Source organism: Pseudochaenichthys georgianus, chromosome 24 (genome assembly GCF_902827115.2).
Source record: "Pseudochaenichthys georgianus chromosome 24, fPseGeo1.2, whole genome shotgun sequence".
NCBI lineage: Eukaryota > Metazoa > Chordata > Actinopteri > Perciformes > Channichthyidae > Pseudochaenichthys > Pseudochaenichthys georgianus.
Genome location: NC_047526.1, coordinates 3,703,529 through 3,726,723, shown reverse-complemented (window position 1 = coordinate 3,726,723; position 23,195 = coordinate 3,703,529). Strand labels below are relative to the sequence as shown.

The window sequence follows — 23,195 nt, the reverse complement described above, 5'->3', positions numbered from 1 at the left end:
GAAAGTAACAATCGTTCGTTGCGCCGGAAACATCAACTTCGGCCATTTCCGGCGGTGACGTCATGAGTGGAACACAGCTGAGCTCAGTCCCGTTTGAATGCATTGAAGGGCCAAATATTACGACAAAGGATGCACAGCAATAAGACGCCAAGAATAATTGGCAAGCGATATGTTGTATGGGGATGTGGGGCCGTCTCAACATCTGGTTATGGGATGTTTTTGTGGCCAAAAAATGATCAAATGTTGCGTATATGGACAAAACAAGTGCGTCGTACGAGGCGGACCTTTGCTAGACCAGGTAACCCGGGGTCGATGAAACCGACGATGTGTGGGGCAGCACATCAAGAGATCGTGTTTCGAACTATCAACAATGCCCGCTAAGGAGAGAGAGTAAACGCTTTCTCGAAGGTTCGTTTTGCTTTCTTACAACGTTACGTTAACTCAACCTTACGTTTGCCATGAGGCTATGTTACTTCCCTTAAGAGCTAGCTGTCTTAGCTAACAACGTTTTCTGCAGTTTGTGTTTCCACTGAAAAACGTGATGTAGTTATTTAAGGGTAAGTTAACTAAACGTTATCTTACAAGTAGAGAAAGTTAAGTTGTGTTTAAAATCGTCAATGTAATGCACGTTAAAGGTTTTGTGTTGAGCATGAAGTTAGCTTTACTGTAGCTCACCAAAGGTTAGCATGTTAAGCTGCACTTTCTGTGGCAGCTCGCTTAATACAAAGAGGGGTTTTGTGCTTCATTGTAAACTTTTCTTACAAATGTGTGTTATCTACCTGAAATTGTAGGGACAGTTTTTTTCTACTCAACTATACAGACCATTGTTGAGGAGATGCAAAACATACTGTAAATGAGTTGGGTCTGACATATACATGTTACTTTGCTGCTAAAAAATGAAACATTATCAGATGAGGACATCACCAAAGTGTGTGAGTCTGTCAGGGGATTTGATCTGTTCTCTGCATGTCGTACAGGGCCTGTACACACTGCTCTGGTATGAATTAAAAATATAATTGTAAAATGTATGTCTCTCGCTCTTGTCATCATTCAGGCTTTGCATTTGAACTCCTATGACTGGTTGCGGACTTGAAGGGAACGACTCCATGGCCTTCCTGACATCCAGGAAAAAGGTGAGATTCTAATCCATTTCAATGCCAACAGCAAGTCATTGTTTTTAACATGATTTTTTTGGGGAATTTCTGTTTTATTGGATAGTAGAGATCTACTGGAACCTAACACCAGAGAGAGAGAGATAGAGGGAGGAGATGATATGCAGCAAAAGGCCGAGCCGGATGGTTGCTGCTCCGTGGAGCGTGTTCTATCAGGTAAAGCACTTTGGTACCCAGTTATTTATGGTATTGAGTTTGAATTTAGCCTTTGGAAGGTCATTTCCTGAAAAAACATTTATTTGTCTCAACATTCCTGTAATAATTTGTTTTTTATTGTTGATATTGTTTTGTTCTTTATTTTTGTTGTGAGAATCACTTTGCAATTGTGTAAGTGCTAGCTATATACATAATTATACTAATATTATTGTTGTTACCATCATTACCATTATTAAAAAAAAATCTTTATTTATCGCTGCAGAAAGGATCATGCCAGCCCACATCAAACACCTGATCAAGAACTTGTGAATCTTCAGGCAGAAAAGATGAAAACACCTGTTCAAAGTTCCAGTTTCCTGTACATGGAACCATGCCTGTCCTCTGTTCCACATGTCTTCAGTCAGTCCTGAGGCCTGTACTACGAAGCAGGATGTTCTCTTCGCGGCTAACTTCAGGGAAAACTCCGGCTTTCCGGTCCTACGAAGCTGGTTCTCTTTTTAGCGGGCTAGATCTCCATGGTAACTTATGCTGAACGGCTAAACTGCCCCGGAGCAGGTTAGGTTGCAGGCTAAGAGCTCAACTCAGTGAAAGCACTGCCTGCTGACCAATCAGAGCTCAGTGTGCGGAGTTTAAAGCGATCAAGTCATATTACAGGAGAAAGGAAATACAGAAAAGCTGCCGTCGCAGGAAAGACGGCCGGCAAAAATCACCGACTGTGTGAACGTGAACATGAATAGAATATCACCTCCATCTTCAGAGCAATCTGACTATTATAACATTAGCGTTAAGAAAGCTTACTTAAATATCGGCCACAACATAAGTAACCGGATCAGAGTACATTAAGTACAGTCCGCGGCATATCACTTCATAATGTATCATATATCTCCTGATCTGAGTCAGCTGAGCCGTATCTGGCCGTGCAACACTCACAGCGTCACATACTGTATGCAGAAGTATTATTTTAAGCAACACATTAAGTTGAGGAAACACTCGAGTCAAATGTAATGAAAGTCAGATCGTGTTTTAGACGGGGCAGTGATATCATAAACCTGTTAATGTACGCATTCAAACACGTGTTCTGTTCCCAGCTGTATTCACCTTGCAGCTGCAGCTCTGTGGCTTTGATCCTGATCAAGTGTTTAAGTCATGGATGTTAAAGTTTAACTTCTTCATATTTGACTAGTATTAAAGTGCACTTTTCATTCAGGAAGTATGACGCTGCGCTGTCAGTACGCTTCTTCCATGTTTGTGATTGGTCCGAATGCTCCAGATACCACCCCTTTCATGTGAACGCGCACCTAACTAGATAGGACACGGCTGGCTTGAGCGATCCACTTGATAACCCGCGTCGTACGGTTTAGCGAGAGCGCGTATGTTTTGGATTAGGCCAACCGGCTAACTCAAACATATCCAGGTTAGGTTGAACCGGCTTCGTAGTAACAGGCCTCTGGACCCTATGACTCGGACACTAGTTCTACCAAGGCTTATTAGAGGTAAGAGTGGTAGGAGAGGAGTGGAGTTATCTTTGTATTTAGGCTGCAAGTCGACAAAGGTGATCAGATGCTAATAATGATCCGATTCATTTGATATTGATTGTCTGCCAATACCGAATCCTGAATCCGATTCTTCTATTTCCCAGATGATACAGCTGCACCGTGTACACTAGCTCTATTTGTTTTGCCATTGTAATTCACCATAAGCAATTGTTGACTGTAACGTCTAGACTCTATGCCAACCAACTGTAATTTGTAATGTATTATACTTTAACTGTTCTGGCAACCACAGCAGCCCAAATGTTACCGTAAATATTAAGTTTTCTTTTTACAGTGTACTTATATCTGTACATTTCTTTTCAGTTTGCTTCAAGAAGTGGCTTCAACAGACAGAAGTGCAGGTCAGATTGGGAAAGGCTGGACGCTACACAACGGGAAACATTATAGACATGAACAAGGAAAAACAACAAACACTTTCTTTGTTGCCTTGTTCTTATCATACATAGTGTTACGGTTTTTGTTACCATTTAAATATTGAATTCTATGTATTACTTTTTATTTTAAATCAAATGCACCGGTTTTAGATAATATATTTATTTTGATGTGTAGGTTGATTTGCAGGTTGGTTGTTATTTGTATAATTATTGTATTGTTACTGTGTATTTTATTATATTAACTAGCTATTTATTAAATTAAAATACTATTGTGAACACTATACAATGTCTTTATTTTGTAGATACCAGAATACATGACACAATGAATCTTTGTAATATATTTATGTTTCTCTTGTTTAAATAATCATACCAGTATTTAATGTATGCTGGTCACCTGGAATCCTGGTAAGCTCCCAGCAGGGTATATTCAATACTATTATTAAACATAAGCTGGTGATAGATGGATAAACCAGCCCTCCTGGCCAGCTGAAGTTGTCCAAAACCCCTCTCCAGCCAACCGTTCCAGCCTAATATATACTGGCTGGTCAATTTACAACAGCCTGGACCAGCTATATGTATCTAAACTGGTTATTTCAGCAGAGTCATTATTATTTATTTACTATTTTTGAGAATCTCTGAATTTTAGTCAAATGTATATACCAGTCTCTGTTCTGTTGCCTGAGCCAAGTTTGCCTGCTACATTACGATGTTATTATTATTTATTTACTATTTATTGAGAATCTCTATGAATTAAAGTCAAATGTATACCAGTCTGTGTTCTGTTGCCGCATCGGATCTCCGCCAAAATGAGTCTTTGTCTGTCACTCGATTCTGTCTCCAGAGTCCGACATCAGCCACAGAGGTAGTGTATTATTCAACAGGTGTTCTACTCGTGACGTGCGTGACGTCACTAACCGGCGAAAGCTGTTTTGTTTCGGAGCGGTCGTGTAACATCGGAAGTGAGCATGGAAAGTTGTAATAAACCACGATTTTATAAATACTGCGGGCATATTGTCATGAATGACATGATTTCCCATTAATATAGGTATATATATTATCGTAATAGAACAGTATTGTCCTTCATTTCGTAAGCTCTTTAAGTACAGTATGAGTACATTTACTTAGTCACTTTACACTACTGGTTTGAAGAGTATGAAGTGGCAATTTCACACTCTTGTTGGCCATGAGTTAAAATACAAACAGAGAATATTGAGTGCGTCGACATTGACACCAACGCAGGAGGACCTCCCTGCTTTGGTGTCAATGTTGACGGCCACACTGACAGTTTGACCTGCTCCTCTCATCCGTCCTGTTTCCAGCCTTTTTTCTTGTCTTTAATCAGCACTGCTGTCAGAACGGCTGCCAGGATGAGCAGCACTACAGAGATCACTCTTCAATGACCTCCGTCTCATCCCCTCTCTGAAAACCAGGGCCTTTCAGTGTGCGCTCTGAAGCCACACAGCTTGTTAGCTCACATGGCTAACAAGGCACAAACGCAGCGACACAACATCCTTCTCTGCAAACACAATGCTGATCACACTCAATACCTCCAGAGATAACGAGTGCACCACGCTTTCCTGCGTTGATGGCCATCTTAATTAGAGCTTATTTGAGCGCAGACGTTTTACCAGCCTGTCCTCCTCCAAAAAACGACCAAATAGGTTGATTGTTCAGCAGCTCTATTACGACCTTTTGCCACATTTTAAAGTTTAGCACCTCTAGTGGTCGTGTAAGAAACACAATTTGCGGCAATTGCAAACGCTCCGGAGGGTCGTATATTCACAAATAACCCTCTCTGGAAAATCCTAAATTGTAGAATAGTTTGGCCATTAAAATGCTTTTTGATTAGATTTCTAGCGAGAAGTGCATATTGTACTTTTAGAATCCAGGTCCAGTGGATGTGTAGGATCTACAGTTTGATAGATATTACGAAGATTATGTGAGGTCTCGCCAGGAGAATGTGTATATACTACGTCTTTCCCCTATTCATTTATATTGATGGCAGCTTCCATGTAAAGTTGGCGTCAACCCTCACGGGGTGAAAACAGTATTTCCGGTCTCAAAGTTTTCATAATAAAACCGGATATATTCCCTTCACTCTCAAATGATTACACAGTGATATCTGCATTACTCATCACTAAAAAAACATCAGTTTATCCTTGTAAATTACACAACGTTGATTGCTTTAAATTGTTGTACAATGCTTTTGTGTTTTTAACCTTCGATTCAGAGAAACAAATAGTTTTTTGTTTAGTTTAGGATCGCTGAAGACGCTACACTACCCATAATCCTCAGCTATCATTTAGGACTACAACATCCGCTTTGCTTGACAAACCCCGTGATTAGTTCTCAAGCTCTGTGAATGGATGTTGGAGTGGCAGTGCGCCAAGGTTACGCCAAGCAAACAGCACTTTGAAATGGAATGAAACCATGGCAGACTATACAAAACTGGATTAGAACAGGTTAAGATAAGATATACTTTATCAATCCCAAGTTGGGAAATGTTTTGTTACAGTAGCATGTACAACATGCAATTTATTGTTAATTTGTAATTCTACTCCACTACAATTCAGAGGTTAAACTGGTTATTTTTACTCCACTACATTATTTTAGTTACTTTGTATATTCTGATTAATGATGTGAAATATAAACAACCCTTAAATCAGACTTTAGTTACACCTGAGTAAAATTCAGGGAAGGTGATTGTCAAGTGCCAAAATAAACTATGCAATATATTAGACGTTAAGTACTTTGTCAGACTTAATGTTTATCTCTAGATACCCCCACGATTTTTTTTTTCAAAAGAAGACCTTGAAGGTGGGGTAGGTAATTTTGGAGAAACCAGATCGAGATCGCTAGAATTTGAAAATACACAACCGGAAAAAATCTGCCACTTCCTTACAGAGCCCCTCCTCCAACACACACGCGCTCATGACCAATGAGGGCACGAGATAAGTTTGTGCACAGATGGACAGGCAGGTAGGCCATCCAATCATTTTTGCTGGCCCGGCTAAAATGATTGGTCGTGCTTTTTACAGTACTACGGCTTCCACTGATTAAATGTTGTTATGGATTTTTTGTCAAAGCACTTAAGATATTCATTGCTATCGGGATGTTAAGAGCATTCCACGGAATATAACAAAAAGTGTATCTCGAGCCGGTTTCTCAAACTTACGCGTGAACGCGCAAACGGAGGGGTAGGGTGTAGGGGGCGGTTTGGGAATGGGCCTAAGAAGCAGTTTATTACGGCGCGACATGTCGTTGCAGTAAATTAAAGGGTGTTTCATGTTGTCGTTGCTGTGGACCTTCTTAATCTACCTTCTTTTGGGGGCCCCCTTCTGGTCCAAGCACAATTGCCTGCCTTGCTTGTCGGCAAATGGCGCCCCTGTATACACACACACATTCAATACATACATACAGTATGATGGCTTGAATTAGTGGGAGAAATGGCACTGTTTGTCTTGAACCTCGGCAAAAAAGGCATTAGAAGCATTAGAAAGTCAAGGTAAACTTGCGGTTAACTTGCGGTCTGCAATGTGAGTCACGCTCGTGCTCACAAGTAAATATATATGCACGTTCATTCTCACAACGCGTCAGACACAAGAAAATACACATGAATTTACATCAGAATCAGAACGTTTTTTTTTTGTATAATTTTTCTTTTTCATAATGGGACCCAGGGTTCGGTCCGGATTGATTTGCAGTTCGGTCCGGATCCGGATCTCGGTCCGGAGTTTGAGAAGCCCTGATGTATAACATCTGAAGATGTGTATTTGTATTCATGTTTTCACAACATTTTACAGGATATTGCTATATTATTTCACATATTGTAGTTCTACACATTAATATCTGAGGTATATCCGCCATTTAATGGTAAGCTATTGAAATTGTGATTATGTGTCTCCCATCACCCCAAATTCCATGACTATTCTCTCAACTCAGTATTTACATTCTTTAATTCAAAGAAAATCAGTAATATCTTTAAAAACTACAAGTCCTTTTCTATCAGCTGTGCACTGTTATGGTGTAAATATAACCTATCTACGAATTAGATCAAATGTCAAAGTCAGCCGAATTTCTATTGATACTGCAAGGAGACGTATTGTGTGACGAGAAATTGAAGATGTTGTGTAATTGCTGATATATTTATGATCCACGTCACATATTCATGTTTCGGTGGCAGTTCTTCCAGTTTGTCCAAAGGTTTTTCTAATCAGAGCTCTATACATAAAGAACTACGGCAGATGTGTAATATTTAATGCAGCCAAACCGTGTATTACAATGACGTTATGTGATGACTTTCAAAGAGAAAAGCAATTACACGCGGAATAAAGTATTTAAAATTAATTTTTTCGGATTTCACATCTCATAAACACTATATCCCAACGTGCGGCTAAAACATCCAATCACCGAGCTTCAACGATAGCTGAGGATTATGGGTAGTTCGATGTTTTAGCCAATCAAGACCTCTGAAAAAATAAATGTGTCCCTCAGAATCGAAAGGGAAAGATCTATGGGAAAAACACAAAAGCAGTGTACACAATTTATGTATTTTAGTGGATGAGTATGGCAGATATTACTGTGTAATCATTTGTCAGTGAGGGGAATACGGTTTTATTATGAAAACCTAGAGACCGGAAATACTATTTTCACCCGGTGAGGGTTGACGCTAACTTTTCATAGGGGGAAAAGACATACACGTTCTCCTGGCGAGACCTCAAATAATCTTCGTAATATCTATCAAACTATAGATTCTACCCGTCCACTGGGCGTGGATTCTAAAAGTACAATATACACTTCTCGCTAGAAATCTAATCAAAAGGCATTTTAATGGCCAAACTATACTACAATTTAGGATTTTCCAGAGAGGGTTATTTGTGAATAAATGACCCTCCGGAGCGTTGCAATTGTCGCATATTGTTGTTTCTTACACGACCACTAGAGGTGCTAAACTTTAAAACGTGACTATAGGTCGTAATAAGCTGCTGAGCAATCGACCTATTGGGTCGTATGAGTTGGAGGACTTGTTGTATTTTACTGGAGCAGTCCAGAAAAGCAGTGAACAGAGCAGGAAAAAAACCAGAGGTGACAGGGCCTTCAGTGTTGCAGCTCCCAGACTGTGGAACAGCCTCCCAGCACATATCCGGACTGCTGTGATACGATGGGCTCGTAAGAACTCAGATGCTCGATTCTGTTGCTTGGTAATAGTCTTTATTGGACAGAAACCAAAGCTATCAATGACTTCTAGGTTCTACTAGGACTCTCCATGGAATCACTAGGATCTACTAGGTACTGTAATATCGATCTCTGGTAAACAGGCATGGATCTAACGATAACACAAGACGAACCAACACCAGACAAAGGGAGAGAAGGACTAAATATACATATTAGGTAATGGGGCACAGGTGGACACAATCAGGGGCGGGAACAACAATCAGTCTAGCAGGTGCCACACGGACAGGAAGTGCCGACACCTGGAGAGAGAGAGTATAGTGATTATTATCAACAGACCGATAGACAAAACACTAAAACACAACAGCTAACAGCATACTAGCACTAAACCCTGACATGCTGAGTCTATTGAACTTTTTAAATCCCAGCTAAAAACTCACCTCTTTGCACTGGCTTTTAATACTAGTTGAGCATTACATTTTTATATTTGTATGTGTTTTTTATTTATTTATTTTTTATATGTTTCTAGTTATTGTGCTTTTTATTATGTTTTTAATTATTGTTTTATTATCGTACTCCCATTGGGCTATTCACTATTGTAGTTACTGCCTGCCCTGTACAGCACTTTGGTCAGCCGAAGGTTGTTTTAAATGTGCTATATAAATAAATAAAGATTGAGATTGAGAGCTGGTGAAGCGACCTAAATCAGACACTTATTGTTGAAGGCGAATGTAATACTTTATTTTGGTATTGAGGTAGTTCAAGGGTAAGATCACCAAATTAAAAAAGAAAATAATGTTTTCTATTGTTTAGGTTTATGGTAGCTTAGATTAGTCTTTTAACCCAAAAAACACACGTTTGTAGGAATGTAATTTTTTTTAGCAATCTTCATCTACAAAGATAATATCACTTTTGATCTACATCATCTACGGTCTTCACTACAATCAGATTTTGTTTGAATCCTTTATCGACAAAAAAGTTCAAAGTTACATGACTTAAACTGGGCTCTAGTCATGCATCTAATGACTAAATTAGAGGTACTAAAAAGATGTAATGCACGTTAAAATGATTTGCTATTCTAGAAATAAACTGAAAACATTTACACTGTTTAAAAATGTAAGTATTGTTATATCAAATACAACACAATTATTCTTGTACAAGGAAACATAATGATTTGTTAACGTAACAGCCCAGATGTAGCCTCTGACCAAGTACAGTGCCATTTGCCATTGCACTTTCTGCGTCCTTCAACTCTGTAGTTGCGTACTCAGGCTAAAGGCCTAGGGCACAGTTGGCCAGATGTTGCAGCAGCTGGACATGATCCCCCTATCAAAAGGTGTTGGACATGTCAGCCAGGGGCAGAGCCCTCCACCAGTTTGATGTGTTGCACGTATGTCTGTGTCCATTAACCAGGAATGTGAGGCTTTATCAACAGCAGTTATGGTGCTGGACCTAGGGAGGTAGGCATGCTGGTTATTACATCCAAACATCAATGAACCTATAAGGGGCTTCAGTTTGATTAAAAACTCACAAGCATATTTCCTGTGTTGGCATATAATAATAATAACTTGGATTTGTATAGCGTCTTTCATGAGACCCAAGGTCGCTTTACAAGTTAGAACAGGAGTGAAACCAAACATAACAAACATAACAAAAGGCAGTCAGTCGAACAGTTATACAGACAAAACAACAAATAGATTTGGGGCCAAAGGCCTTGGCAGACAGATGGGACTTGAGAGCCCTTTTGAAGGCTTCAAGCGTGGGTATGCTGTGGATCTCCACAGGGAGAGCGTTCCAGAGAGTGGGGGCTGCCATACTGAAGGGATGTTAACAGCTCTTAACATCCCGATGAAAAACAGCGAGCCAGCTAGCAGCTAGCAACATTAGCCTAGTAGAAACCGGACCCCGAACCCCAGCAGCGGTGATGGAAAACACCCCAGTTGAGATGGCAGGACTGAGGGAGGGTTTGTTGATAGTCCTGGGAGCGGGGCAGAGAGGAGCCCAGTCAGGGTATTCCGGAGCGGGGATTCCACGGATAGCAGAGCATGATGGTGAGCTTGTTTAGCTCATGGCAGGACGGCAGAGGCTAGGAGCTAAACAGCACCCAAACATAATCGGTTGAGCAACGGAGATGGCAGAAACACAAAACCAGAGCAGAACAATCTTTTCGCTGTGTATGTGAAAAATAATTGACGGCAGGGAGTGATGGACACGAAGGCAAGAAGAGCGGCAAAAAACACGCCAGCGTTCCCTCTAGCAAACTTCCGGTCGTATTGATATCAAACATCTCATGCTGATCCAGGAGGAGAAGACGACAGCCTCCACGTGGCCTCCTCTGCAAGTAACAAGAAATGGTGCAAGACCAACTTGTGAAACTAATGTCGCCAACCAAACGTCGAGCTGGCAGGCTTAGGACCGGCAGACGGGCAATCATCCCGACCGTCGAAAACCGAGGCCTGTCAGTGCTTCAACTCAATGTCGAGGGCCTAACAACCGCCAAACTCGAAGTCCTGCGTCACCTGGCTGATTCCAATGGGGCAGCGGTTCTGCTCCTGCAGGAGACACACTGCACATCAGACAACATCCTCAAGATCCCTGGGTTCCATCTCGCTGGGTCCATCTACAGCAAGCAACACGGTGTAGCAACGTTCGTCCGGACTGAAATAAGCTGGTCAGCCAGTAGCCAATCCCCACCAGGCTCTAACATCGAGTGGCTGGTTACAAATATCCAGGAAACATCAGTCGTCAACGTATATAAGCCCCCACCATCAGAGCTGTCCACGACGTCACTCCCATCAATAACTGCACCTGCCATCTATGCAGGGGACTTCAACTGTCAGCACACAGACTGGGGTTACAACTACACAACACCTAATGGAGTGGCGCTGAGTGAATGGGCCTCCAACACTGATGCACTGCTGCTGTATGACCCCAAGGAGCCTCCAACCTTCTTCTCTGCACGCTGGAACACCTCCACCAACCCGGACCTGGCCTTCGCCACATGCCACAGTAACGACCCGATACCGGTGAGACGCGTCCTGGACAGGTTTCCCCGCTCACATCACCGACCATCCATCATTAAAGTCCCATCACTGGTGGAACCGGTACCAGGGAAACCCGTCAAGCGATGGAACTTCCGAAAGGCCAACTGGGAGTCGTATGCTGAGGAGACTGAAAGAATGTCAGCTGGCCTGCCAGACCCAGGCACAGCCGACCTGGATACGGCCTATGCAGCCTATTGCCAGGTCCTCCTGGGTGCGGCAAAGAAGTCCATCCCACGTGGCTATAACAGGAATTACATCCCGGGTTGGGACGAGGAATGCAGCCACCTTCTGTGTGACCACCAGAGGGCTAGCTCCAGAGAAGAGGTGGATGTGACTGCAGCAGCACTGCTCAAGAAGCTAGATATCACCCGCAGGGCCAGATGGACAGAGGTCGTTGAATCAATCGACTTCACCCATTCTAGTCGCAAGGCGTGGCAGACCATCAACCAGCTCACAGGCAGAAATACAACACCCCACAGCTGCCCAGTCACAGCAAACGCCATCGCATCCCAGCTCATGAAGAACGGCCGCTTCCCGGATGCTGACAAAGCCTTTGCCCGACTGACATCGCGTGAGGTGTCTTGCATCTCGGGAGCGGCCAGTGTCGATTCCAACCTCTCGGGAGAATTCACAGCAGAGGAACTCAGTGAGGCCATGAGCAAGCTCAAGCCAGGCAAATCCCCTGGCCGTGACAACATCCACCCGGAGTTCGTCATCCACCAGAGCTCAACAACATCTGGCTGGCTCTGTGCTTTCTACACATCATGCTACCAGAGATTAAAGCTCCCAAAGACTTGGCGCCGTGCCTCTGTCATAGCTCTGCCAAAGCCAAATAAATCTGCAGAAGACCCCAAGTCATACAGACCAATCTCATTGCTCTGTGTCCCATTTAAGATCTTGGAGAGGATGATCCATAGCCGCATCGAGCCAGTGGTGGACTCCCAGCTCCCACGGGAACAAGCTGGTTTCCGTCGTGGAAGATCAACAGCAGACCAGGTAACACTACTCTGCCAGGACATCGAGGACAGCTTCCAGGCCAATGAGAAAGCTGGGGTAGTGTATTTGGATCTGACTGCTGCATATGACACTGTGTGGCTCCGGGGACTCCACCTGAAGCTGCTGAGGACAATACCGGACCGCCACATGGTGAAGTTCATCATGGAGACTCTTTCCAACCGTAGCTTTATCCTCCAGACCAGCAATGGCCAGTGCAGTAGGCTCAGAAGACTGAAGAACGGGGTACCGCAGGGGTCTGTTCTCTCGCCGATGCTGTTCAATATTTACATCCACGACCTACCTGATACAACATCCAGAAAGTATGGCTACGCAGACGATCTTGCCATCATGCTGAGCCGACCAACGTGGAAGGCGATGGAAGAGGGTCTTAACGAAGACATGGGCACACTAGTAGCATACCTCCGAAGGTGGCGCCTACAGCTCAGCATCGGGAAAACAGTCGCAGCGGCATACCACCTTAGCACCAGAGAAGCCAAGAGGGAACTTGAGGTGCGCGTTGACAACAAATGTCTGGAGGTCCAGCAAGCCCCGAAGTATCTTGGAGTGCGTCTGGATCGGACATTGTCCTTTAATAAACACCTGGAAGAAGTCAAGGCCAAGGTGACATCCAGGGTCGCGCTGATCCGCCGCCTCGCTGGAACAACCTGGGGAGCCTCCGCTAAGACGCTGCGAATATCCACTCAAGCCCTGGTCTTCTCTGCAGCCGAATACTGCGCCCCAGTCTGGAGCAGAAGCCCTCATGCGAAAAAGGTCGACGTGGCTATCAATACCTCCCTTCGAATAATAACTGGATGCTTAAAGCCTACCCCTGTGTCCCTCTTGCCAGTCCTTGCGGGAATAGCACCGGCCGGCCTCCGACGGGAGGCTGCCACCCTCGCCCTGGCCAGGAAGGCACAAAAGTATGACTGGCACATCCTGCACCACACCACAATAACTCCAGCACCTCCAAACAGACTCAAGTCCCGCCACCCCTACAACATAGCAGCTCAAGAGATGCTCAACTCCACCTCTGAGGACATCTCCAGAGATGCATGGTTGGCAGCAGCTTGGAAGAAGGAGTGGGTGTCAGCCGGGCCCTCCCGAATCCACCGTTACATCTGGGACCCAGGAGATGGCACCATTGGAGGAGACGACCTACCGCGCCGGCAGTGGACCACTCTAAACCGTCTACGAACTGGGGTCGGTCGCTTTAAAACCACGATGAAGACGTGGGGCTTGGCGGACAGTGCGGCATGCGAGTGCGGTGACCCTGAGCAGACCGCTGTCCATATAATCACCATCTGCCCCTTATATAGACCACCCTCGGAAGCCAGCCTCTTCGACCTAGGACCAGAGATGCGGGCATGGCTACACGACACCGAGTTGGACATATAACGTTATACGAAAGAAGAAGATGCTGATCCAGCACATAACTACACCATATCAAAGTCCTTTTAAACTATCTGCACACACTAGATATTGTAATTAGTCAGGCCCGGTGGCAAACTGGCCATCTGGCTACAGTGGGAGTTTTCCCAGAGGGCCGTGGACCTGTGGGCGAGCGATGAGTCCAGCAACACCAACGAGTTAAAAACAGTTCCACACCGTCAGCAGGGGGGTGGCCAGCTGGCTCAGGAGGCATGTCTATGTGGGGGTCAGCATTGTGTGACATATCATGAGTCCATCTTTACTTTATATGCTGAGCCATTAACAGGCAGATCTGGCTGCGTTGTGCATTCATGGCAGCTGACCTATCAAATTAATATGGAAATGAAGATGAACAAAAAACAAGCTGCAGGTCAGAAGTGAACCAAAGTCACAGATTGATCAATTTATTCTGTCAGATCACAACTGATGCTGCACCACATGTTGGTTCTGTTCCGCAGTGTGCAGCTGCATCAGTTTGTCAGATCAAACATTGGGATCTCATTTGATGGTGGAGTTACAGAGGGGACATTTGCAGGCAGATCGCATGGACTCATCACAACATGTGTAAAATACTAACTTGTTGAGTTTGTTTCTCTTATGGGTGAACATTGAGTTCTTTTTTCTTCCTTTTTTTAAATGTATCATCTGGTACTTAATGCCATTTTAGCCATCCACAGAAAATCAATGCTTTCCAATGTTAGACCATTCTATTTGATGTGCTTTTCAGGAGATAATTGGGGGATAAGCAGACATGTTTCACTTGTTGTTGCTGGATCTTGGACTGATAATCCTTTGTGTTGCTTTTGCATCGACAGCAGACATCTAGAGAGGAGGGTAGAACACGGACTGGACATTTAGAGCTCCACTTCCTGGATGTTTGCAGTGCAGTTCTGCAGGAGCAGGCGGAGTGATATGAATAAATAATGGCCCTGCTGGTGCTAACAGCAGGCTTTTCTTAATTTGAAGGGGCTTTCTAAGCCCCCTGTTTAATGAAGTTTTTTTTAAGATAACAGCATAACAATATGAACGTGGCACATAAATCTACTTGCATTTTCCTGTATTGCATTACACTGTATGTAGCACAGGTGTAGAAAGCAATGGATGCTGTCTGTCTGCTCCCACCCCCCTCTTTCCTTTTCTTTCTCCCCTCGCTCACTATCTGAATTACAATGTTTCCCTTGGAACATTCCTCTGGTACAGAAATGAAGACATCTTGAGCTCAACTTCAAACATGCTGCTCAGTAAACAGCCACTGTGGAGAAAGTGTTTCATCTGTGCCTCTGGGATATTATTAAGCTTCGTGGTAGCAGACTGCAGAGGAGCAGTATGAGAGCTCCTGTCTTTACCCCCGCTCCAGTGACAACATCCGGTGACCACAATATCTGAGACACTGTTGTAGCGAATCAAACTAAATTAAACTTTACGAAATGAAAAAACGTTTACATTTGAGTCTGTGTACCTTTGTTCCCATTGTTTTTCTTTCTTGAACGAGTGAACAGAAAAGCGAAACTGTTACAATGTTTTCCATGTTCAGACATAGACACATTGCTTGGTGTTCTATCAGATGTACAGCCCTCAGTAACATGGTGTTGTGATCTCAATGTGTGGCTTCGTCGTTTTCATTGTGATCACAATCAACTGGCCTAAATTCACCTGTGTTAGTATTTTTCGTGTCCTTTTCTATCTTTGGGTTTCCTATTTTATTTTGTAAAGTGTTCACCCCCGTTTCCTGCCTGTTTCCTTTCTGTCGGTTTCCCTCTCTGATTACCCAATTGTGTTCACCTGGTACCTATGTGTTTTCTCCTCCCTCCTCACCTGTCTCGTGTTTATGTGATTAATTCTGGGTGTATTTAAGTTGTGTGTTTTCTGTCTCTCTTTGTCGGGTTGTCTTGTGTATTGACTTGTCCACGGTGAGTGTGCTGTGCTGTCATTGTCCTTATAGCCTTGAAATAAAGGAATTTCACGTAAATCTGCATTTGGGTCCTACCTGCTTCACACATCGTAACATTACAACCCGACCACAAATGGACCCAGCAGATGATCCATGGGAGGTTGAATTGCAGCATTTAACCTTCTATCTGGCTTGCTGCTTCGATTGGTGGAAGGGAGCGTCCAGTGTTCGGCAGAAGAGGGCCGCTCTGGTAGAGGTGCTCCGGTTGGCAGCAGAGAAACCATGTTTCGTTGAGTTCTTACCTGACTGGATTTTGGACTTCCTTCAAGCATGTGATTCCCGGCCTGCTAGCCCTAGGCATGCTAGCTCCATGTCTCCCAATTCCCAATCTGGCACCATACGCCTTGGTGGGTTCCGCCTGAAGTCAACCCGTGCTTCTGCCCCAGTTCCTGCTCCTGTCCAGGAGTCGTATTCCGGAACTCGTCTGGCTTATGGAGGTCCATGGAGTATTCAGGCGGCTGCTAAGAGGAGTCGTCGCAAGGCCAGGCTAGCAGCCCGAGCCCCAACAGCCATGGTTCCGGCTCCAGTGCTGGCCCCTGCAGCCATGGTTCCAGCCTCAGTCCTGGCCCCAACAGCCATGGTTTCGACTCCAGCCCCTCGTCTCCGGCCGATGCCAGCTCCCCGTGTCCTGTCGGCGTACCGGCCGACTCCAGCACCTCGTCTCCTGCTGGCTCTCCAGCCGACGCCAGCTCCACGAGTCCAGTCAGCATACCGGCCGACTCCAGCCCCCCGATTTCTGTTGGCGAACCAACTCTCTCAAGTCACCACTCCAGTTCCCTCTCGAGTCTCCTCTCGAGTCCCCTCTCGAGTCTCCTTTCAAGTCACCCCTCCAGTTCCCTCTCAAGTCCCTCCTCTAGTCCCTCCTCTAGTCCCCTCTCCAGTTCCCTCTTTTAGTCCCTCCTCAAGTCCCCTCTCTAGTTCCCCTCTCGCGTCTCCTCTCGAGTTTCGTTCTCTAGTTCCTCCTCTGGTCCCTTCTGTAGTCCCTTCTCTAGTCCCTTCCCTAGTCCCTCCTCAGGTCACTTTCCTAGTCCCTTCTCTAGTCCCTTCTCTAGTCCCATCTAAAGTCCCTACTGAAGTGCTGTTGGAGGTCCCGCAGACTACTCTTCTGCCGGGGGTCTTGCCAACCCCAGGTCCTGTGCCGTTGGAGGTCCCGCCGACTGCTCTCCTGCCGGGGGTCCTGCCAACCCTGTGTCCTGTCCCGTTGGAGGCCCCACCGACTCCTCTCCTGTCGGGGGTCCTGCCAACCCTTTGTCCTGTGCCGTTGGAGGCCCCACCGACTCCTCTCCTGCCGGGGGTCCTGCCAACTCTTAGTCCTGTGCCGTTGGAGGCCCCGCCGACTACTCTCCTGCCGCGGGTCCTGCCAACCCTTTGTCCTGTCCCGTTGGGGGTCCCGCCGTCTGCTCTCCTGCCGGGGGTCCTGCCAACCCTTTGTCCTGTGCTGTTGGAAGCCCCGCCGACTGCTCTCCTGCCGGGGGTCCTGCCAATCCCGTGTCCTGGTCCTCTTCCGTGGGGGATCCTGCCGAGGCCTGTCCCACCAGCTCCGACACCGGGTCCTGCCCGGCCTCCGGCACTGTCCCGTCAGCGCCTTTCTGCCCGGCCTGCGGAGCTGTCTGGTCTTCGCCCTCGGGCCCGGCCGCCCGAGTCCCCCATTTTGGACTCCGCCTTACCCCCGGGCCGTCCGCCCGAGACCCCTTCCTGGTCCTCTGCCTTGCCCCCGGGCCGTCCGCCCGAATCCCCCTTTTTGGACTCTGCCTTACCCCCGGGCCGCCCTCCCGAGACCCCTTCCTGGTCCTCTGCCTTGCCCCCGGGCCGTCCGCCCGAGACCCCTTCCTGGTCCTCTGCCTTGCCCCTGGGCGGTCAGTTCAGTCCGGTCCTCCTGACCCCCTCCTCCCACCCTGGTGGCTTAGTGATGCGTCCCGTCCTTCGACCCTGCTTGTGTTTTTGGATTTTTGTTTTGGGACGTCTGGGATCCGTCCCTTGAGGGGGGGGTACTGTTAGGATTTGTCTGTGTTAGTATTTTTCGTGTCCTTTTCTATCTTTGGGTTTCCTATTTTATTTTGTAAAGTGTTCACCCCCGTTTCCTGCCTGTTTGCTCTGTCGGTTTCCCTCTCTGATTACCCAATTGTGTTCACCTGGTACCTATGTGTTTTCTCCTCCCTCCTCACCTGTCTCGTGTTTATGTGATTAGTTCTGGGTGTATTTAAGTTGTGTGTTTTCTGTCTCTCTTTGTCGGGTTGTCTTGTGTATTGACTTGTCCACGGTGAGTGTTCTGTTCTGTCATTGTCCTTATAGCCTTGAAATAAAGGAATTTCACGTAAATCTGCATTTGGGTCCTACCTGCTTCACACATCGTAACAACCTGTCCCTTTGATATTTAAAGTTAACATCGTTTCTTCAATCTGATACTGTAGTGCTTCAATGCAAGTGTATTTTATTTTGAAATAACTTCCGAGATTGTCGCCCCGCCCCAATGATCATTTGACAATTTAGTCAGATAAAAAGCATCGCAGGCGCTGTTCAGGTTTAAAAGAGAAAAACAATGTTTTCGCTTTTCTGTTTACTCGTTCAAGAAAGAAAAACAATTGAAACGTTAAATATAAATGATGTGGACAACTCTAATAAGATAAAGTAATGTTTCCATCTGTATGTCATTTTTTAGTACAGTGTGTATAAGGAAAGGAGAGAGCTGTTTCTGCATTTATCAACCTCTGCTGTAATGAGAGCTTTAGTACCTTAGACATTAATTGTCTGTTTTCTTATACACTTACAGTCTCCTTACAACGTGTGTATGTGTTAGCTTAAGCGCATTTTGGTCGTCTATAATACAGTCTTAGATGAATGTGACTCAGATCGTATTGTATGGCCTATGTATATGTTGTAATATATATACTGGATTGTTGGTATAGGACAAGGTATATACTGTATGTACCACAAATAACAAAGTGTAGGTCTATTTCTTTTGATTAGATTTGTAAAATCATACAGGGATATGTTCATCCCGTCTGATGCCAGAGAAAATGTATTTTTCACTCTCCGTTTATACTTTGAAGTGTTATATTCCAACAGTGTAAGGGCCGATATTTATTTACGATATTTTCTTCTCCGCAGTTTCCTAGAATATTGTATCAGTATATTCTGTGTGATGAGACAAACAGCTCATCTATACATGATTCAAAGCGTGATGTGGCCTTCTAAGTGGGTTGATCTACCTTTCAGTACCTTGGTGTATTGTACTGAAACCATTATGGCAGCATCTCGGTGAAAGAAGGGGAAAAAGAACGAGAATGCTTAATATATTTATCGCAGCAGATATTTATTTTCACACTGTCTGCCTGTAAATCAGGACTAGAAAAGCAATTCAGAGGAACGGTTAATAATAGATGGGGAAAATGGAAAATGCACAGATCGTGACCAATGTGATTTTGAGACGTACCAACACGTACAGTACGGGTCTACATGACAAATGATTTATCAGGGAACAAAGATCATAAATCCTCTAGTTGTTTCAACATTAGTATGTCTGCGAGAAGACAGTGCTGCACTGCATTTAACTCACTCTACCTGCTGTGGACATCTTCATTAGCTGATCATCATTATGGGATATTAATGCTTGTACTTCTGTCAATCAGGTCTCAGTGCTGATGTACACTAGTTCAACAGATTTCACATAACTGTATTAGGATTGTTTAAAGGTCGCCTATTATACTGTTTTTCATCAATATATTACAGGTCTCAGATATATACAAAACATGTCTCTGAAGTGTTTGGCTGAAACACCAAACAGATCATTGTAGCATCCCATAATCCCCTCTGTTTCAGCCCTGTTTCAAAAGTGCTGATTCTCTGTCTGTTACTTCAGAGGAAAATAAGGAGCCCCTCCCCACGCCCCTCCGAGAGAGATTTGGTTAAAAAGAACACATGGTGCTCTAGGAGGAGATTCAGGTGATAAGGGGGGGGGACAATAAGTCAGGCCGGGAATTATACACCCAGCCTGGCCACTACCAGTTTTTATTTTGTGCCATTTTTCTGGAGTTATTTCTCAATATTTGCAGTGTTGCTGCCCATAGTGATAACACTTAGCTTAAATATACTACCCCAAAATAAACATATGGACATTGTAGAGGAAACTTCTGTGTAGCAATGTATCTGGAGTCACCGACTCATGAAAGAGACACAGGACGAGCAGGAGTTCTGATGTCAAACACTGAGATTTAATACAAATATCGGCCGGAGAATTCACATCACAAGTCACACAGTGAAAGGTTTCTGACTGCACGGGTGGGTTGCCATGTCAAATCTGAATCCGCCTCTCATCCTAATAGACCTTTTAACCAGCTTACAGGGAGTCAACCCCCACATTGGGGAAGGCATCTGTGTCCACCTGGAAGCAATGAATTATCTTTATCTGACTCTAGGGCTCTTATGACCGAGAGTTGACCGGTCATTAAATTGGTAAGGTCAGCCACAGTTGACCGTTCCCCTTCCTTAAGACAGATACCAGACAAGCTTGGGCTTGGTCATAAAACATCAACAGGCTGAAAGGTCAAATATCTTAGTAAAGCTACAATTATTCCCTTACAGACATGGGTTACTATTTAAAAAAATGTGAAAATATATTTAGGAACCTATTCATGTGAACATATTTTAAGTGGGGGTGGACCTGAAATTCTCTAGGGGGTCCGGGGGCATGCTCCCCCAGTAAGATATGTTTTAAAATGTTGGAGTTAAATGCATCAATCTGGTGCACTTTGAGGGGGAAATAAAGAGACTAGATCTATGGAAACACCCATATGAAACAGAACTGTATACATTTAAATAATCATAAGAACATGGCCATAACCAATAACATACCATATCCAATATGAAAAAACATTGAAACTTGTATATTTATTTGTTTTTGGCTCATTTATAGTTGTGAGTGTGTCTGTGCTCCTGAAGCCTCTCCTGTCTCCCCCCTCTCCCACCTGCTCCTCTTTGAGGAAGCAGCAATAACTAGTTTTAGCTCTCAACAAGTTTTAAAAGTTTATCTTACCTTTTTTCACCTAGTACATTTTTTTTAATTATTATTCATGCATATTTTACTAATCACTCCCCCCTCAAATGGAAATATGTGTTTATAATGGTGACCAAACCGTTTGAGACCCACTGAGATAAGTTAACTATCTAAACCAGGGGTCTCCAACACGTCGATCGCGAGCTACTGGTAGCTCGCGGGCAGCTTTTCAGTAGCTCGCCGCTCGATGCTCGATTATCCATTATAGCGTAGTAACGTTGCTCCTTTTATTTTAGAATTGTTTCTGTCACACAAATATAAAATTGGTCGGTGACGCAGAGATCAAGGAGCAGACGTGACAGCGGCACAGCAACACCACACACGGAGCAGTCTGCTTTCTCCAGCAACACCAGTCCAGAACCAACAGCAGAATGACCCGCTCTGAATCAGGCCGCGTCGCTGTGGCTCAGAGACACACAGGGAGGGATTTGAGTTTTTGAAAAACACTCGTTATCGTCATGTCAGGTTTTTGGTGGATTTAATCAAGTCTTGGATTGCAGAGTATGAATGTCCTCTTGCTATTTTCAGTTGATAAAAACGTGTGTAATGTTTGTGAAGGCAGGGGAAAGCTTCCGCGATCACCGTCTCCTCCAAACCCCGCCCCCTCCTGAAAATAATGGCTGATAGTGACCCGATAGAAACTTTATTATTCACTTAATCACTGATTGATATAATGAAGCTAACTTAATCTCATACATTCATGGGATTTATGTAACAGTAAGACAGAGAATGTAAGTGTGCACCCACATGCACTATTTTTGTTTTTATCATGCTGTTGTAAATACTCCTGTTGTCTGCTTTGTTCAGACTCAAGTCATGTGTGTGAGCCTCATTCAAGACATTCACTGTCCTTTTTTTAACAGAAGACCGTTGCTAGAAGCAGAAGTATTAGTTTTTTGTTTTTGAGGATGGAACAATTTCACACACAGATATATGGAGGCTAGACCTATAATTGATTAATTATGGTTTATAATTGCATGTCAACACTAAGAAGAAGAAAAGATGGCTGCACTGTTCAGTGTCAATCCTGTGGAGATGGAGGTTATAAATCTCCAAAATCATGTTCAGCTTAAGTCTCAGCAAAACTCACAACATTTCTGGAGCCTTGTAGACTCAGACAACTATAAGAACATTCACCAAGCAGCACTGAACCTGTCTGCTTTATGTGGTTCTGTATACATCCCTTTGTGAAGCAGCTTTTTCTGACATGAATGAAATCTAAATGCAGAACAAGACCAACTGATGAACATGTAAATGACTCCATTAGAGTGAACCTAAGTGGGTCCAACATACACCTCTATGGTGGACTCCATGCAGCGCCATTCATCTCACTAACTGTAAAAAATAGTGAATGTACTTATTTTACACACGTGCCATAAGATGCTTGCAAGGTGGTGATTAAGGCGATGTATTTACTATGTGGGCCATACTAAGACGTGAAAACATTGTAATTTGCTCTTGGACATGTATGTGAATCTTCAGTGAAGTACTTACTATGTTGTCCATATTAATATGTGAGAAATTGTCGTTTTCTTGGACCTTGATGTGAAGTTAAGATTTTAGATAAGCTTGAGGTATTGCAATTTCACACAAAAGTAGCTTAATTCAACTGATGAGTGCTATGTGAATAAATGTAAGCGATGCGATGCAAGTAGCTCTTGGCCACTTTCATTTTTTCAAAGTAGCTCTCAGGTGGAGAAAGGTTGGAGACCCCTGATCTAAACCCTCAGAGAGTCTTTTACCTCACCTGAGCTGTAGTTATCAGCCTCTCAGTCTGACAGCAGTGGACCCTCCTCCTCCTTATATCCATTAGCGCAGCTAGCTAGCACCAGATGCTAACAACATCAATACAAGTAACCGGTGCGTGCGCTCTATCTCTCTCGCTCGCGCCACACATACTGTACACACACACCATCCTGAGCTTGAATGACACACAGAGACCAATCGAGGGCTTTAGTGTATGGTCGGCAGGCCACATCATGGAGACAGCCAGTCACCCTCTGTGAGGCAGAGTCAGACCCACATTTGCGCAGCGTTGCGTTGACAATACATACATTAAAAAAAAAATCCTCAGGCCAGCAGGCCACTTAGCAGACCAGGCCATCGGGAAACCTCCCGGTCCTCTCGATGACCAGTCCGGGCCTGGTGGGGGGTGTTACCTTGGTTGGTTATTGGCTAATGGTAACACAACCCAAAAGAACATTATGACATCACAAAGTAGCACAAATCTGATCAGCTCATTTTCAGACAGGTTTTTATATAAATGGATCAGGACAAAAAGTGAGTGAATCTTTTT

General features: G+C 44.4%; 1 long non-coding RNA gene across 2 annotated transcripts; it reads left to right on the top strand.

Annotated features, from left to right (window-relative positions):
* The first annotated feature begins 363 nt into the window (after positions 1-363).
* On the top strand, positions 364-1,302 carry LOC139433106 (uncharacterized). Of its 2 annotated transcripts, none has more exons than XR_011642671.1 (3): positions 364-408; positions 1,055-1,133; positions 1,222-1,302. It is a non-coding gene; the product is annotated as an uncharacterized lncRNA (long non-coding RNA). The 2 variants fall into 2 exon arrangements; XR_011642670.1 differs by having other exon boundaries at positions 1,219-1,301.
* Positions 1,303-23,195: the final 21,893 nt, after the last annotated feature.